We start from the raw sequence: 14,232 nt of genomic DNA, 5'->3' as shown, positions 1-14,232 counted from the left end.
AACGTCAGATTCTTTTGAAAATGTAACATCTCTTCAGATTTGAGGCACTAGGAATAGTTCCCATCAATCTTCCACCTTTAGAGGACACACATACAGAAAACTGGAGTTTGAGAGTGTGCCTGGAATATTTTAAGGCATTCTCTTAGCAAATGATGACTGGGACGTGCCAAGGCGGGGGGGGTGAACTCCTGAACCCATGAAACTGGGGCAAGATCCAACGCACACCACTGCTTTGGTGTATTCATTGCTGTGAGAAGAAAACCAGGGCGCCTCGGTTTTGGCAGCGCTACACCAGCGTGCGTTGCAATGCAACTTACACATTGCTACCCAAAAATTGCGGAAGGGCACGCACTCCTGGGCTGAAGCCGGTTTATGGCAGCTTTTTTACTGAACCATATACAAAGCCGAGTGCTGCAGCTTACATTTCTGCCACATACCAATCCAATGTCTTTGGTAGCTGTACAGCTCAGGCGGCATCATCTCAGAGCATGCATCTGCTTTCCAAAGCTATTCCAGCTTGCACAAGCAACGCGTGAGAGCTTAGGGCGGCGTTGGCTTGGTTCTGTCAAACTCCAGCTACTTCTGCAGCTACTTTCAGCCTGGTCCGAGCCTGCATCTTTCAAACTCCTGCTTGTAGCTGGGCAGGAGAAGAGAATGAAGCGCAACCCCAGCATCCTCTGGAAAGCTTTCATCAATGTTGCAGGAGTTACTAGCAGCGGATTGACTGATCCTCCTCTTCCTCCCCTGTAGTCCTGAGATTTGCCTTTTGACTCGAATGCGCAGCAGAGCTTGAAAAGATGACATCGATTTTTCCCTTTATAAGGCTGCTACAGCCTTGCAGAAAAGAAACACTTCTGCTCCATTGGCCTCCATTGGCCGCATATTCATCGCCTGCATGCTGCTGCAGTGAGCTGAAACGCACGGTATAGACTGTTCTGTGCCTTCGCTCTGGCTCTTTGCATTTGCCGGGAACAATTAAGCTTCTGCTTTCCTCCTCTCTCTTATGGGTTGCTGTTTTCTCTCCATTTTGGTAAGTTCAGGTTCTATTTTTCTTAGTAATAATGCTAAGAAAAAGAAAAAAAAAAAGAACCAACTCCAAAACCAAACCTTGGGCAGGGGAGTGGGATATACTCGTGTCCTGACTCTAATCATATGACTCTTATCCATACAACTGGTCACGCTAAAACACTGGCCTAAAATACCTCTTTACTGTTGCCAGAGATTGCAATTTGAGTCGGCCTATGAATTCGTCTGACCGTTCTGCCTTGTCTTAAACTTGATCTCTCTGCACCAGGGATTGCTTCAGTTCCTGACCAGTGCGATGAGGCCTGATCCTTTCCCTCTCAAAACATCCTCCTCTCGTGTCCCGGAGCGATTAGCCGTCTCCTCCATAGTGCTTCCCCCGCAGCAGCAATGTGAGAGCAGTGGCACCGCGGCAGGGAGATCGCGACCACTTCATTTATCTACTGAAGGCTTGATTAAACTCGAGAGGACTCCGGTGAAATTGCTGCTTGTTCTCTCATGTCATTACCCACCAAACTGCTCATTGGGAGCCCAGGCGCAGCCCTTGCCCTTTGCTGAGTCCGCTGCTTCGCGTTGCTGAATCGCGCAAGCGGTGACGGAGGCTCATGCCTGGGTATCCCGCGTGTGCTAAAAGCGAGCTGTGACTGCGTGGCGACTTCGCCTGACCCACGGTGAGGAGCATCTGCGCTTTTTTCAAGTGTCCCTGCCAGCTGCAGGCAAGGCTACTCGCGTTTCTGAGGTGGCCTGTGGGCAGTAGTGCAGCCCTTAATTGGAACAGACCCTTCTGACAGCCATAGTCTGAATAAATATCTCTTCCTCGCCAGCTTTCCATTCTGATTTTGCTTTCCCCGGTGACTTGCACTCTCTCACCACCACCATGAAAACGGATTTATTTTTGAATGTGTAGTGAAGCTGGCAGCAATGTAACACCTTTTCAGCTCTCACTTGGTGTAGCTGCAGGAATAAATAACTGCTTTCTTTTTCCAGTCCCAGAAGTATTTGAGCTTCCCATGACTTTTCAGCAGAATTTGATTTATAGGTAGCTGTAGCCATGCGTTGTTTGCATCTGACCCGAGGAGTTTTTCACTGCCCTGGAGTGATAACTACAAAGGGAAACTGAAACCCCCAGCGTACAAGTCCCGGTTGATCCCTTGTCTCGGGCACAAGGGCAAGGCAGAGAGGTTTGCTTCTGCAGAGAAACCAAGGACGAAGGAGACCTTGGTGGGTACAAGGGGGCTAGTGGCTTCCCGGAGTCCAAGATGTGAGCGGGGCAGCTCGGAGGTATGTGATGTGCAGCAGGCAAGGAAGGAACAGCAGTGTCAGCTGCTGCACCCAGAGCTGCTGCTCTGGCTGGGCTTTGCCATGCTGGAGAAGCTGGGCCAAATAGAGGTGCTCGTGGTGGTCGTTCGTTAACGGAAGAAAAACTGGAGCTTGGACGTGCTATCTGGGAACTACCTGAGACAGGGACTTAGCCAGGCGGTGGTAGCTGAAACATTACGTAGCAATGGTTAATGGGGTGAAAACCGTGCAATTTGGGTTGAAAGAGAGATGCAAAGGTGTTACCTGCTTACAGGAAGATAGCTCTGAGTTAAAAGGTAAATATTGAAGTAGTGGGGGGATCTAGCAGTCGCCCCTCTGCGTGGAATGAAGGGCTTGCAGCTAGAACTTTCAGTCTCTGCAGCCCCGACCCTCGCCCTGAAGGTACCTAATCTTGAAACGTGCTTTTCAAGGACAGAACAGATGAGTGTTTGCTGGTTTAGATACACGTGTTTTCTCTGCCCGTGGGAGGTGCAAGGCAACCTGTGCTTGAACTCCTTGTGCCCCCCCTGCCGCTGCCTAAAACGCCCTAAAAACCCTCACGTGCTTCCAGTTTGGGCACTTCTAAGTCTGTAAGTCTTGCTGTTTCCTTTGGGGTGACTGTAGGAGAACACGATCTCTGCTGAGAGGCTCTGCCTTCTGTTTGGTAGCGCTCGTTGCTTTTCAGACCAGTTGCCGCAGGTTTATGGCCCCCTGTACAAGGGTTTGGTGCGTGCTTGACCAAGGGCAGGAACCTGTGCTTTAGAGTGTGGGTAAATCTGAGCCGGAGGCACACCGTCCCCTTTCTTACTGAGTCACACAGTGCATGAGGATGCTGTCAAGAAGTCAGTGGGGTGTGCGGAGGGGGCTGGGAGCAAGAGTCTGGCGATGGCTGTCTGGAATGGAGAGGGGGAAAGCTGTACTCCTACTTGGCCCCTTGCAGTACACTGGATGGGGAATTAATGGTATAAGGCTGGAAAGCCAGCGATTCCCTCTGTCAGACCCCTCTGCCAGAGCCGTTCCATGTGGACCACCTCTGCTTGCTGAAACAGGAGACAACCTGCCCTTTTGACTGCATTTGCTAGCAGGTTTCTGGGATGTTTTTCTTTCTCTGGCCTCCCACGTGGAAAATAATCCTTTCAACATGCAGATGGCAGCTCCCTTCGCAGAGGGGCAGGCGTGTGCCGAAGGCTGTATTTTTACTTTATTCATGGAACACGTGTGCGTGTCACTTGCAGGGTGTTACTCTCAGTATTATATTAAAAATAGCTACTGTGTTAAGCTTCTAATTCTCACCTTTTTGCTTGCGCTCCTGATCTCAGAGCCATTTGTGATTTACAGCGTAAAACTTCTCTGTGGCTGAAAGCGCTAGGCTAGCTTTCTATGAAATGTCTACAGCTTTCTTCTAAAACCAGGTTCAGTGTTTCCAGGAGCTGATCATTAAAAACAGGAAAAGATTTGACTTATTCTAAAACTGCCGGAGTGGACACTGGACATCTATGTCCTGGGTTGAACGCTGGTGCCTAAAAGCACAGAGTTAGGCTGGAGTGAATGGCAGCGCTGCTGCATAATTGGACGCTCGGGTCATGAGTGGGAGAAGTAGCAAAATCTCCCGGTAGACTGTCAAATTGCTGAAAGCTGGCATTAGGGAAAAAAAAAAGTGTATTTTTTTTGATCTTTTAGCATTTTTCCCCTTATTTGTGCAACACGAGTGGCCTTCTGCCCAGAATGCTGCGGCGTTTGGATGTGCTGCACTTCTGGGCTGCTGCTCTGTAGGGAGAAGGGATGAAGCGGGAGGAAGAACAGAAAGAAAAGTGAGGGTTTTTTTTTTTTTTTTTTAACTCCCCCCTTCCTCCTGCATTTTGTCCCACTTCATCTCATGATTATTAGGAGCCTCCTGCCCCTGCTTTCCTTTCAGCAGAAACTTGACTTATTCCCATGAAAAAAAAAAAATGAACCCCAAAAAGCAAACGCCTCGGAGTGAACTCATCACATGGGGGATGCTGCTTCTACACTGGACCAGCAGCAAGGTACTAATCCCTTAGCCCGGCAGACTGCAGACCAGTCTGCACATCCGTGGAGCTAAGTGTGAGCGGCAACCATGTGAGCAATGAGCAAGCTGCCGGTACTTGGTCCGTGGCTGTCCTCGGCAGGTAGCTTGGCATCTGCAGCAAGAGCCCATGGTAACAGCGCCTTGTGTGTCCTGATTCACCGGTTAGCTGGGGCAGTGACTTCTGGATACAAGAGCTAACAAGACGCTCTGGAGCTGTCTCTGTGGCTATCGTGTCAATGTATGTGTAAATACTAGCATCATCTTTACCATGAAGTTATTAATGGAAATCATCACCCTCATTTAGTAGCTGCCATCACTTAGTAGATTAACCTTTATCAAGCAACTTTGCTATGCCAGCTGCACAGCAAAGTAATTACTTTTAATAGAATCTGCCCTTGATTTAAAGCCACAGGGGAAGCAATTAAATTTAACAAAGGCAGAAGCCATGACTTATAAATGAAGATGGATGGCCTTTGTTATCTGTTTCATAAATTTTATTGTGTACAACTATTAGAAAATATTCAGTCGTCTCATGTTTTGGGGGTTTTAAAATGTGATATTAGACTCTCTTACTCTATGGATGAATTAAATGTCATCAGTACTAGCTCTGGGACTTGGCTCAGAAATGGAGCTTAGTATCATTTACACTCGAGTCACAAATGACTTGCAGGGGGCTTCGAACTTGAGCTGCTACTTGCTTCTCAAACCTTTGACACTTGTGTTCAGCATGAAGAGTATACTTAATGATTTCTTGGATCACCCGATCTCTTTCTTATGTCTAGCTAATTAGGTAGCATTTTGCTTTAAACCAAGATGCACCCTATACTGCTCTACGTGTCTATAGACTTTTTCAGTTGAGATCGCACCAGTGAAAAAGAGTTGGTCAGTGTATATCATACGTACCTGTACGATGGCCCCCGAGTATGTTAGTTTGGAAACAGTTCATGAGCAACAGCTGCTATATGCACCTCTGCTCTGAAGTTATGGTGATGTCCGAGCTCTTTGGGAGAACAATCTGTCCTAGTTGTTCCTTTAAACAACTTGGAAAGCTTGGCATGCGTATGGATTGGCATTGGGCCTGTTGAGAGGCGGGCAAGAGAAGATTTTTTTTGTTTTTTTTAAATTGAAGCGGAATCATATACACTTGTGTGCTGCGCAATAATTTCTTCTGTGTGGGAGATGGAGATCATAGCTGCGAGAGTCTTTGTGGACTTGTATAGCAAGATGGATCTCTAGCATCAGTCATGTTAACAAACTTGGCCAAAAGGAACTTCATACAATACTGGGTTGTTTTAGGGGGATCTTAGAGGTTTTTTTGAGCTTTTCATGAGTGAGATGAATACCATGAAATGCATAGTCATCCAGACTACAGTGACTGGACAATGGAAATCTGCTTGTGAGTAGGTGTGGACAGTCCCTGCATGTGCAGTGAGTGTGGCAGTGGTATCTTGTCATGGCACTCATCATGCTGCAGCATCCACAGCTAGCTGAGCCTTTAGCTAAGCTTGATTGACTGCAAGAGAATCCAAAAGGTTCAAGAACGTAGATCAGGCTGCCAAAACCAGTTCAAACCTGGGCTGTAATAGTACGGTAAGGACAGTGTGGTGCTGGAAGAACTCCTGGGGATATCATGCCAATGTTGCAGTGGGAGGTTTTGTAAGAACCTTTAGGAGAACTGTTTTAGGAGAAACGCTTACCAGCAATCTTTGAAGTGGAAGGCATCCTGCTGTGGGGCAGGTAGGTGCTGGGTAGCATCGTGTGGTCCCTTCCAGACCTTGATGTGAGGAACCAAAATAACAAATGTCCTTTTCTTCTTCCGTTTAACCCTGCCAGATTTGGCTTGGTTTAGGTGTAGATAGGGCCGCATCTCCTGCCCAGGCCTCCAGCCAGACTTTTCTCCTTTCTCCACCACCCTGCTGAGAAATAGGTGCGTAGCAGCTGCCTGTACGAGCACTTAGCCTCAGCCTAATGTAAATGGTGTCCCCTAGATGTCTTATTTGCTGACAGCGGTTTCCAGAGGACTGGGGCTAAAAAAAAAAGGTTTCTGAGAAGCCTTCGGTTGAGCAACTGTCTGCTAGGATCCTTCAGGAGACCTACGGAGCCATAGAGTTGCTTATGCAGAATAGGGAGATATCTCCTAAGCTGCAGTCCTAGCAGCACAGTATCTGCTGTGGGTAATGCAGCCAAGTGATAGTCTTTTTGCTCAAACAGTCCATTTCCAGGTGACAGACTGAGTCTTCCTTCTGATTTGAGTACAAACCACACAGCCAGCCTTCCATTATTCGCCCGGGGTGTATTCCCTGTTTATTTTGTTTCTTGTACCCATCTTGGGGAGTAGCCGAGTCCCTTGTTTGCTGTCTGTCTCCGAGCAGCACTCTAGTTGCTCCGCTCTCTACTGCGGAGTCCCTAGCCTGTGGTGCCGTCCCCTTGCTCGCCACCTCCGTGATGGATGCTCAGTTACCAGGAATGCTGACTCTCCAAAGCATTACTGGAAATGCTTTGGCTGGACGAACGGTGGGATGTGCTTAGTAAACGGAGACAGAAAAACAGTGGACTGCAGCCCAGGCTTTCTCATAGCTGTCATCTGTGAAGAGAAATCCTCTTTGTTCTGGTTTGTCTGTCAGAGCAGCTTCTCTTCACTTTGCAATCCGTTGTAGCAGGCCTACTTGGGCTCCGAGCCCTGACTTGGCTTTCTTCCTTCAGTTCGGCTAATATCTGCTTTGCAGTCAAATATCTTTGCCTGAGACTTTGAAGCTCCTATTTCTTTTGAAAAGCGGAAGAAGCCAGTGGTTTCTGACAGGCGGAGATTAGCGTGAAGCGTCCCTGCTCTGCCCTAAGTCTCTCTGCTGACGTAAGTCTTGTACTTCTCGGGGCGCTCGAGGTCACTCCCTCAGCGCTTTTATCCTTTTGTGAAGCTCTGGGGTGATTTCTGCATCCCAAACACTGCCCTTAACTGGCTGGCGTGCAGAAGTGCACATGCAGCATCGCAGCCTCTGCATCAACACGTGGCCCTCTGTGAACTGTCAGCACAAAATTCAGGATATCGGTCCTGAAAGAGGCAAATCCTTCATTGCTGCAAACTTGAGTTCCCGGGGGTGATCGGCTCGATGAGAGGAAAGGGGGTCTAGGGCTGAAGTGGTGTGCTGGGAGAGACCCTCTCTGCCACTGAGTTTCCAGAAAGATTTGTGGAAGTGTTTAACGTACCACTGTTTTTTGTCTAGTCTGTAAAGAAGTAGGAGGAAACATCTCCCATGATGGCTTCTTTCTATAGTTTTATAGAGCTGAGCCTTGGCCTTTCCCTTCAGTGTTGGGAACAAGGGAAGAGGCTGGGATGCAAGAGCTGGGAGCTTCCTCGGGGGCTGCTTCTGCTCTGGAAAGCAAACCGCACATCTCTTGGAAAAACTCGGGAGCTCCAAGTCCTTCCTATGAGATGGCTAGTGTCCTGAGCAGCCTGTCCCACACCTCTGCAGCCACGCTGAGGAAAGCACGGGCACCCCTGCGTGAACCACAGAGCAGGACAAAGCCTTTGGCAATCGGTCATTGCTCTCTGAATTTCCAGTGTCGCGGTGGTGGTGTACATCGCTGCTGCGGTAGAAGTAGCCCTAGCTGTCCTAGGAAATCCGGAGTGCGAAGGCTGAGCTGGGGGATGGAGGCAAGGTGATCCTTGCAGGGTGCGATGCAGGTGTGGTGGCCTGTCCAAGCTCCTCTGCCGTGTCTGTACTCCGGAAAGACCTTGGTTTCCTCTGGGAGCTGATTTTTAGTTAGTGCAGCTAATGCCGGGGGGGGGGGAAGTGTGACAGCTCTTGGGAATGGAGCAGCTCATTAAAGAGGAAATAGGTTTCATCCTGTGCTAGGCAGCTTTGATTACTCTCCCGGGAGCTTTGCACCACCTCTCCGCTGCCGGCAGACCAAAACCAGGGTCTGCACTGACTGCATTTTCCTCACTTCACACTGACCCTCACCTGGGTGACGCAGTCTCGCTGTTCCTCGGACTGGGTACAGGACATATGGCTATAACATTTCTGCTAAGACTGGTAAAGGTATCCAGTTGGTTATGACTCTCCTGGAGGGAGGGAACAGGACCGAGCGTTGTATTACTTTGTTTTTGTCTCTGTCACAAAGCTGCTTGGCTTTTCTCTGCCAGTGGTTTAGCGCCTGTCCTTATTTTTGATCCAGTGGTTTTATTCTCCGTTCGGGAGATTGATTGCAGTGGAGAGGATGTTCTTTGACTGGTGGAGTCAGTTGTTTCAAATGCAAAAGAAAGCATTTAAGGCTGCTTTAACTACCTTTTGTAGAGAAGGGTATAGACCCATTTCTGAGCAGCTCCCAAAAGCAGCTATAGTCTGGCAGTGAGCAGCTGCCTGTGCACGTGCGAGGCCGATTAAGATTCAGTGCTGCTTCAAAGCTTTCGTTTAGTCTCAAAACAGACTGCTAAAAAGCAGGAGAAAAAAGAACTGTATTAATTAGAATTGTTTGTCCCTCTCGGAAGAATCGGGAGCTGACTTTGTTTTTCTGCAGCCCTGTGGAGCATTGCTAATCCTGCTGCGAGTCTGTCCTGCACCGGAGCCAGCCTCATAGATGGCTGCAAGGCGGCTTGCTCTGCTGCTAAACTTCTGTTCGATGTTGGGTCGAATAGATATTTTTCTTACATTTCTACTTGGGATTGGAGGTGAACTTCACACCATCTGCTCTGCTAGCCTGAAGGCAGGCAAGCCTGCTCATTTCAGAGTGTGTACGTGGGGTTTTTTTTTTTTTTAAAAGCAAAACAAACAGCCCCCTGCAAGAGATGGGTAGGCGAGAGAGAGGTGGCGGCTGGAACACCAGGTGATTTTACAGGATTTGAAAATAAACAGTAGGTGGTTATGCAGAGGAAGGGCCCGGTGCCTCTATAAGTTGGATGGATGGGGTTGGAGTCCAGTTACAGCCTGTCTGCAAGTTCCCGACACCCAGGAAAGGCTTAAGCGGTTATGTAGATGCGAGAAAAGAATGAGCTTTACCATGAATATGTTCATAAAGATCTTTTTACTAGCTGGGGCAATATATTGACATAAGAATACTGTATCTTATGTATGCAGTGGAAATTAACCTGGATTAATTTGAGAAACTAAACATGGTTAAAGTCATTCTTTTGGAATCAGAGTAGCTTTTTATTTGGTTTAGTTTAATTGGCTCACAGAGTTAAGTGGCTGTTCTCAAAAGAATGTTCATATCCATGCTGTCTGTGGAAGCATATAGTCTGAACAAACTCTTCTCTATCTGTCCTTTGGACTTGCCTGTGAACAGAGGAGTTATATGAACAATATTATACCATGTAAGTAAAGAGAACTGCCCTCCAGGCTTGCTCGCACCTGGGATGCCGTAAGAGGTAAACACTGCAGATGACACCTTCCTCTGCAGCAGGTATTGGGAACGCGGGAGTTGTTCTCAGCACCCCAACACGGAGAGGTCATCTCCTTTACACCTTCAGAGTGGGGAAAAAGGCTACGACACTGTCAATGGCATAGGGAGAAGGGAAAGAGAATCCCGTGTTTGTATTCCCTTCTGCCGGGAGAACAAAGAGGCAAAACCCACACACTGGCACCTGCCCCGTGATCAGAAGCACTTCTGTGTTTATAACCAGCCCCAGGGATTTATTGACAAGCCAGGGCTTCAGGATTCCCAAGGGGATTATGTGCGCAAATGACAATATCCCCTGGAGTAAATATGAAAGTGAACTGGGGTTTTGAAAAGGATATTGGCCTTCACGTCTGGGGCTCTGCCACCTTTAACTACTCGTGCTTAAGCAGATCGATGGGAATTCTCCACCCACAGACACCGGCCTCTCCAAACGAGAAGGGGCTGCTGGTGGGGCTGGGGACCACATGGGCTGCTTCTCTCAAGCCTGGATGGCAGCGTCCATGAGGCAGCACAGCCTGCGCTGCATCTCACCCTAAACAGTCATTTCCAGCCTGAAGGGACGGGGAGCCCTGCGGGTCAGAAGGAAATCAAGGGTGCTGTTGGCTTTGCAGCATATCAGCCATGGGGTGGTCTCTCTTCTGCGTCTGAAATGTGAGACGCGTCCTTCAGCATCAGCACATCAGAGCTGGCTTTTCAGCAGTCTTAGCAACACTGAATTTTGCTGCTCTAAGGCTGGATGACCAGGCTAGCTCTGTCCCAGAAGGGGAGGACAAGGCTCTGGAAACCCAAATTTGTGGTTCTTGCAGCTACCCAAGGAGAGAAAGGTGTTTGCTGTGCGTGGAAGGGGCTGTTCTGTGTTGCACATCTTCAGTCTTTCTGAACATGTGGCAAGGCCCTTGGCTATGCCACAGCTCTGAAAAAGCACAGTAGTTCAGAGCAGGGACTGAGGCTTTCCGGCAATGTTTGCTGATCTCCTTCCTAACTTTCCTGCCAGCAGCCTGCTGTCCTTTCCCTGTAACAACTGCTTACAAGGGCAGTCCACAAGATTTATGCTCCTGCTGACTTCAGTTGCAACAGGTAGGCACCCAGCCCTTGGGAACTGCTGTGGTGCAGAGATCTCGGCAGGGAGTGCATAAAGCCAGGAAAGTTGTTTTGGTCAAGGTGTTAGTCACAAGCACTTAATGTGCTAGTTATCTGCAGAGCACCTAACAAAGGCAGGTTCTCTCCTGGGGAGGGATTTGACAGGCGTCTCCCGGAACAGGGTGGAGGAATTGCTGATGGTGTTGCAACACCAGATGCAGCAGAGCATCGGAGATGTAGCTCTCCGCTGAAAATCTTCTCCCCAAGGAGTGCATGCGTGCAGGTGCAAAGGCTTGCTTTTAAAAATCACCTTGATAGAGTCTGTCTGTGCTGCTGTGGCTCTGTCTTCGTGCCATTCCTCATCCTAAGTTACTTTGGGTTCCCCCTGCCCCCCCTTTTTTTTTTCCTAGAAAAGCTTTAAATGGATCTATATTTAGAACAGGCTGCACACTGCCTGAAGACTTTCTGACAGCAAATAATGATCTTAATAGGGCCCCCTGATACATATCAGGATTCTTCCATTTCTAATGCTCTGTAGTTTGAAGCTTGACGAAGGCTTGTGGTTTTTTTTCCTTCCCCCAAGTGATGACCACCTCTTGGTGTAGGGTAATTGAATCTGAGTCAGACAGGGCCTTCCTGAAGATGAGCTTGCTGCAAAAATAGAGGCAACACTGAAAGCTGCGCAGCGATGGGGGAGTTTAACCCTTCATTCTCCCTAAGTCTTTACCAGGTAGAAACCATGTTATTTCTCAGTGGGTGGAAATGGCTTTTTGCCGTGAGCATCAAGCATCGCTTAGATTGCTGACCTGGCTGTGGCAGAAAGCAAGTGTTGTATGAAACGTTATGGAGGAGCTAATTTCCTTCCCGTGGGATGAAGCTCCTGTCCTTAACCAGCAGCCCACAAGGTGCTGCATCCTAGAGCTGTGGGCTGCTGTCCCTCGGCGCTTGCTGTACGTGAGGGGGTAAGGAGCTCGCGGAGCAGTGGTCCTGTGCCTGGGAGCCTGCAGCCCCACGGGACGCTGCTTGAAAGGGCTCTTCCCTCCTTAGTTTCTCTCCTGCTGCCTCAGGGAGTTCAAAGGAAAGGCTGAAGGGCCGCTTCTGGCTGATTCCCGTTTCATGTCAAATTTAAGGGTTGACCCCTGGCGCTCTGGGTTGACCTTTTTTCTTCGCAGCCACTGTCAGGGATGAGTATTGCTGCCACGAATGGCTGTTCTGATGTCTCCTGTCAGCTCTCAGGGGACCCTGGAGGGGTCTGGTCTCCCCGGATGCACGAAGTGTGGTTATGCTCTTCTGCCTGCCACGTCTGCTCTGCTCGGTCTGTGTGGAAAGCTGCCTCCTTCCCCAGTTTTGACCTACAGCCAGTGAAAGCAGAGTCAACGTTTCTGGTTCTCAACAGCTCCCAAATGAGCTGGTTCACCGCCGAAACTCCTCCCGTGGCAACGTAACTTCTTTTTCTGTCTTTTGTGGTCAGCACGCCATGGCCAGAAAGCTGCCAGTGCTCCCCGAGGACAGCTGGTTTGACGGATCATGCCAGCTCCGTATTTCCGGGGATGATGCGGCTTCGGTTCAGCAACGGAGCCTCGCAAGCTGAATCTTTTCAGAGCTCTTTTCAGTGGCCTATTAGCCGTTTGCTTTGCAAAGCACTGACTTAAATAGTTGTTGAGTTAGGCTGACAGCAGGCACTTCTTGCAAATGAGGGGAAGACAAAATTGATGCTTTAAAGAAGCGTCGTTGCATGCGGGAAGCTTTCCCGTGTCGTAATGTTGATCTGCTTGAGCGCGTTATTACAGCTGTTGTTGCTTTTTCAGCACATGTGAAAGGTTGCAAAAATATATCTGTTCTCTGCTGTGTGCTGTAGTTTGCATCTGGAAGAGGGAGATGCCACGGTGGGTAGAATTAACAGCGTCAATTGTTGAATACTGCAGTTTTAACATTGCACAGATTATTGCATTTGAGTAGGCAGGATAAATATTAATTAAAATACTTGGTCTGAAAGACTTGTAGAAGGACTGGAAAATCAATTGCGTTCCTCAAAGGAGCTTTCTTGTTGAGATTTTTTTTTTTAATTCTTTCTAAATCTCGATGTCTTGCTGTGCTTGCTAAACTTCTGTTTCTTCTACACTGCTGTATCTCAAAGCAATTGCCCCATAAAACACCACAGCGGTGGGGATGGAGAGCAGTGAATTTCAGTGAGAAACTTTAGCATGCATTACATATAAAATGAAATAGTGAGGTTTTAAGATGCCTTGATGGAGAAATGAATATACAGCCAAAAACCATCTTGGGAGGGGGAAAGGCGCAGATCTTTCAGCTGCTGACGCATGGATGAATTTGACTTACTGTGTAAGGACCGTAATAAAAGAACTCGCTTCGTCCTTGCGCCCTTTCTGCATTAGTGGCAAAAGGCATCAGAGTAACTGTGTATTTACTTGTCAGGATCTGAGAAGCCATGACGCTGATGACAAACTGCAAGGCTTAGGGATCTGTCTGTAGGGATTGTAAAGTATTCCCAGGACAGGCAGGGTAACGGGGAAAGTAATTCAGGTTTCATTCTCTTTGCTGTCCTCTTGGAAAGGTCTCCACAAAAAGCTGCTGCTGCTGCCGCCTCTGAACTGCTGTTCTCTGCTGTCTCAGGGGAACTGCCACCACCAAGGATGGAGTTGCGTGCCTACCAGCAGTGCCTGTGAGCAGGAGTCATAAGAGTCGGTGCAGCGAGTGGGGAGACAGTCAGCTCCCCAACAAAACGCCGAGGAGGTGTGTATGCCTGGGAAGCCTCATTCTTGCATCCTTCTCTCTGTGCTGCAGCTCTCGTTGGGCTTGGCCAAGGCTCTGCCCTTCCCACTGGGGACCTTTCCAACCTCTGCCTCTTCCCCAAGGACCTGCCTTGCCCACCCCCACGTCGCAGCCGTTCAAAAGGCGGGTGGGCTTGCGATGTCCGAGGGCTTGAATGGAAGCGCCCTGTCTCACAGGGCTTCTGTGTTGTTATTGAAGTCATTGGGGGGATATTCTACAATTAGCTGGAAGCTGATTGCGTTGCATGGTTGCATGTCGCTGTGATGAGATAATTATAGAGCAAGCACCTCAAACTCATCAACAGGATCCTTCCTGACAGGTGCCCCATCCGAGGCGTGTCGGCTGTGCCCCTCAGTTTCAGGATATCTGTAACCTGCCTCCAGATATGCGATTAGACTGCTGGCTCTGCGCGATGGTCAAAGAAAAGCCTGTTCTGTGCTTTCTTTGCATCTGAACTTGTGCGTCCAAAATAAAAATGGAGCTTGGGTGAGCATGTTTGTGTTCCTCCTGCTAGGGGTGCTTGCTTCTTCCCTGACCTTTCTCTTTGCAAAACACTATTGAAAATAGGGTTTTTTTAGGGAATGGGTCAG

General features: G+C 48.7%; 1 protein-coding gene across 1 annotated transcript in view; it reads left to right on the top strand.

Moving 5' to 3' along the window:
* The window catches only part of SPP2 (secreted phosphoprotein 2), a 57,052-nt gene extending 43,515 nt beyond the window's left edge, over positions 1-13,537 (top strand). Inside the window, exon 7 of the mRNA XM_050900365.1 lies at positions 13,484-13,537. The gene's annotated coding sequence lies outside the window, so the exon portion shown is untranslated. The remainder of the gene's footprint in view (positions 1-13,483) is intronic.
* The last annotated feature ends 695 nt before the right edge of the window (positions 13,538-14,232 follow it).

This window comes from Gymnogyps californianus, chromosome 7 (assembly GCF_018139145.2).
Source record: "Gymnogyps californianus isolate 813 chromosome 7, ASM1813914v2, whole genome shotgun sequence".
Lineage (NCBI taxonomy): Eukaryota > Metazoa > Chordata > Aves > Accipitriformes > Cathartidae > Gymnogyps > Gymnogyps californianus.
The sequence above is the reverse complement of the archived record's forward strand: the minus strand, read 5'-3'. Positions and strand labels throughout refer to the sequence as shown.